The sequence below is a fragment of the Delphinapterus leucas genome, chromosome 16 (assembly GCF_059928025.1).
Source record: "Delphinapterus leucas isolate spDelLeu-1000000601 "Yukka" chromosome 16, BTC_Dleu_Yukka2, whole genome shotgun sequence".
NCBI lineage: Eukaryota > Metazoa > Chordata > Mammalia > Artiodactyla > Monodontidae > Delphinapterus > Delphinapterus leucas.
Genome location: NC_143144.1, coordinates 42,176,965 through 42,181,081, shown reverse-complemented (window position 1 = coordinate 42,181,081; position 4,117 = coordinate 42,176,965). Strand labels below are relative to the sequence as shown.

Below are 4,117 nucleotides of genomic sequence, written 5' to 3'. Positions count from 1 at the left end.
AGGATAATTATTGCAACCACCTCAAGCTTCATTGTTTACTATTTTGTGTGGGCCATGCCAGAAGGAATGGACTGTTGCCTGAGATTCGATCTCATGAATTTTTTTATGCTTTCCAACTTGATAAGTTTCCCCTCTGATTCCCTAGCTGCTAAAAGCCACCAGCTTCAACTATCACTCCCTTATTGCCTTAACGATATCATCCCGGATACCAGCAACTTCTTTGGCTTTAATATCTGCATGTGCTTGGATGTTTTCAGAGTACACTGGAAAAAAAAAAGAAATAAGAGGAAGAGGGTGGAGGAGAAAATAATGACGATATTAATGGCTGCTATTCATTATTCCCAGTCATTGAAATGATCAGTTTTCTCATTTGCAAAATGATTGAGGCAATAGTATGTACCCCTCATAGGGCTGTTGTAGGGCTAAATGAGGTAGTACATGTAAAGCACAAGCACTCCTGACTGATATAGGGTAAGATCCCTAAAGTATTAGATAGCATAACTTTATAGGTACTTTATTAATATTTTATACAAGATTATCAGTATTACACTGTTATTATGTTCTTTTTCTTAGAGTTTTATTAAGGTAAATTTATTGTATAAAACTGCATTAACCTAAACTTTAAAATTTGATGAGTTATAATATATGTTTCTTTATATACCATGAAACCATCCTAATGAAGATAATATTTTCTCATACCCCATTGTAATACATGCCTTGTATCACCGTGGCCCAGCACAAACAGTATCATTTTATTTTATTTTTTTTTACTTTTTATCTTGGAGATTGGTTGATTTCCAGAACTGGAAACCAAGCCAGGTAAGTTCTGAACAAGAGGCCTCAAGCACCATAGTGACCTGCTGCTGGGTAATTAATACCACCAATAAGCGAGATACCTAAAGCCTGTTGTAAATTGTAAAGCTCTCACCAGGGCAGAATATTGGTGCTGATGCTGTGATGTACGTTGATGCCTGCTTGCCAGCTGCATGCTGGACTCCTCTGGCTGTGCCTATGGCTAAACATTCTAGGAAAACCTGCTGTGTCCTTTTGGCCTCTGGAACTCTTCCAGGTCCTTCCTCTCACCCTTCACTTTGAACTCACTTTCTCCTCAGCTCCCATCCTGCTGCATCTGAGGCCAGACTCTCTTTATCTAGCCTCCTTCTGATGGGTGACCCTGCTTGGCTGGCCTTGAATGGCTTCTGTTTGGCTCTACCTGAAGGCAGTGTTCTCAGGATGGACACCTCTGCCCCAGGCCTCAGCCCATCTCCTGCCCGAGGCTTCTAGCCTCACCAGCCTCCCTTCACACCATAACTCCCAAGTGCATCCTCCATGTACCTGATTGCATCATGGTCTCCCTGTCTGCACCTATGCGTGTGGTCCCTTCTCCACATGAAACACCCTCTCTGGAATATTCTACCTTCTCTTGACTTAATTTCAATTTCTTTTTGGTCTCAGCATCTGAACCTGTGAGCCGAGTTGCTGGCCCTGCAAGGGATCCCACAGTGCCCTGCGTTCACCCATACTGGCCACTTGTTAGATTCCATTATGTCACAGCCTGACAATAAAGGAGCGATTGGAGCCAACGGCACTAGGGCGAGAAGAGAAAATAGGCAGTATTGATATCGCGCAGAGTCCTGGGGCTGGGCAGGGCCCAGTAGCCGCCACTGCGTGCAGCCTGCCCTCTGCCAGCCGTGGGGAGGCAGACGGAGGGGCACGAGCTGGGCCCGGGCACCGAGGGGTGAGGCGTGGGTGTCCTGGGTTGTTGCAGGAGGGCGGGAGCGGCCACCTGGAGGCCGGGCACTCACACACTGAGAGGCAGCACACCGGTGCCGGCGCGAGGAGCCCGGGCCAGGAGGAGGAGGGGCCTGGTCAGAGCCCTTTACCGCCCCTTTGTCGAAGAAAGACGAGTGCCCTGATAGAGAGAACTTCGTGCCGTTGCTATTCATCACCCCGCAGTTAATGTTCCCTGAAATACAGGATTTTCGTGATGCTTGGGCCTTTGCAAACTTCCTGCCAGCTGCTAATTTGGATTCTAAAGCCCCTATTTCCATCAGCGATCCCACACGATGTTTGGTGCTGATATCCTAGCTGAAGGAGTCAGTGGACCGGTACCAAAACCGTTTGGTATAGATTTCGGTGAAGGAAAACTGTTCTCTGTTCCGTTGCCAACAGGAGTAGCTGGCAAAGAAAGTGATGCTTGGACGGCAGAATCCATCTTTTCCCAGTCTAGAGTTGGAGAACTGGGAGCCAACTTTCTAGTTACTTCCTGTTGTCTTTCCCCAACAGCTAGTTGTTGTCTTAAATCTCTCGCTTCATCCATTAGCCTCTGCACAGAGACCAACAAAGATTCCTTTTCATCAAGTTCACTTTTTAAAAATGCATTTCGTTCAATGGCTTGATTTAGCCTTGTTCAAAGTCTTCCAGTGAAACTACTGTTGCCCTTTTTGCTCACTCCAGGTCATCACTGGCCGGCTCCAGCTCTCTCACATACTTATGTAACTGCTGCTTAAAGGCCCGAGTCTGACTTAAATCTTCTTCTAGTACTGAGACCTGCTTGTAGCTCTGTGCATATTGATGCTCCAGTTTCTCCTTTAGTGCTTCCACTTCATACTCCAGTCTTGCAAGTCTCTATTTCTTTGTTCAGCCTGTACTGTGCTTCCAACTCTGCTTCTAATTCTCGGCTTCCTTCCTGGAATTCAACTAGCTCATCCCGAGCTTCCTGGAAGCTTTGTTTATACTTCAAGGAAAGTTTCTTCCTGTAAGCAGTTTCCTCCTTTAAACTTGAAAACTCTGGTATATCTTCACCCTCCATGATCAAGAAAGCCTCCAATGTGTCAAAAGCGCATGTCCCCCTCTGCTCCACCGACGTCTCGCTGAGCGGGCCTGCCTGCCCAGCTGCTTAGCTCCGCCCCACTCCGCAGCCTTGAGCTCAGCTCCGCGCACCTCCGTGCCCTCTCCTCCCCGACACTCAGGGACTGCATGGGTGTCCGAGGCCATTCTGTGACGCACGGAGGCGGGGTTCTGTCGCTATTTTTTATTTCAACCATTCTAATAAGTGTTTAGTGATATCGAATTATGGTTTTAATTTGCATATCCCTAATGCCTAATGATTTTAAACATAATGTCATGTACCTATTTGCCGTCTGTATACCCTCTTCAGTGAAGTGTCCGTCCATGTCTTCTGCCCATTTTCTAACTGGGTTTTTTTTCAACTGTTAAATTTCGAGATTTCTTTATATATTCTAGGAACTAGTCTTTTGTCAGATATATTGTTGACAAATATTTTCTCCCAGTCTTTAACTTGTCTTCTCATCCATCGTCATGACATCTTTCATTGAACAAATTTTTAAATTTTTGATGATGGACAGTTTATCAATTTTTCCTTTTATGGGTCGTGTTTTTAGTGCCAAGTCTAAAAACTCTTCACCTGGCCCTAGGTCCAGAAGATATTCTCCTAAGTTTTTTTCCTAAAAATTTAATAGTTTTATCTTCTATATTTAAGTCCACAATTCACTTTCGGTTAATTTACATAAAAGGTATGAGGTTTAGGCTGAGATTCATTTTTTTGCTGATTGATGTACAATGACACCAGCACTAGTTATGGAAAAGGCTATTTTTCTGCTACTGAATTGCTTTGGCATCTTTGTTAAAAATCAGTTGGGCTTATTCGTGTGGTTATTTCTGCACTCTCTATTCTGTCCCATTGATCTCTGTGTCTGTTCCTCCACCAGTATCACACTCTCTTGGTTACTGAGCTATTCTTCCATTAAAGTTTTTTTTTTTGTTTTTTTTTTTTTAAGAATGTTGCTGTTGGGCTTCCCTGGTGGTGCAGTGGTTGAGAGTCCGCCTGCCGATGCAGGGGACACGGGTTCGTGCCCCGGTCCGGGAAGATCCCACATGCCACAGAGCGGCTGGGCCCGTGAGCCATGGCCACTGAGCCTGCGCGTCTGGAGCCTGTGCTCCGCAACGGGAGAGGCCACAGCAGTGAGAGGCCCACGTACGGAAAAAAAAAAAAAAAAAATGTTGTTGTTCTTATGGGGCCTGTACCTTTCCATATAAATTTTAGAATAAAATTCTCTATGCCTACAAAAATACTGTTGGGATTCTGTTGCGAATT

The 4,117-nt window shown here is 45.1% G+C and overlaps 1 pseudogene; it reads right to left on the bottom strand.

Annotated features, from left to right (window-relative positions):
- Positions 1 to 1,451: 1,451 nt before the first annotated feature.
- LOC111172684 (nuclear distribution protein nudE-like 1 pseudogene) lies at positions 1,452 to 3,299 on the bottom strand (annotated as a pseudogene).
- Between the last annotated feature and the right edge of the window lie 818 nt (positions 3,300 to 4,117).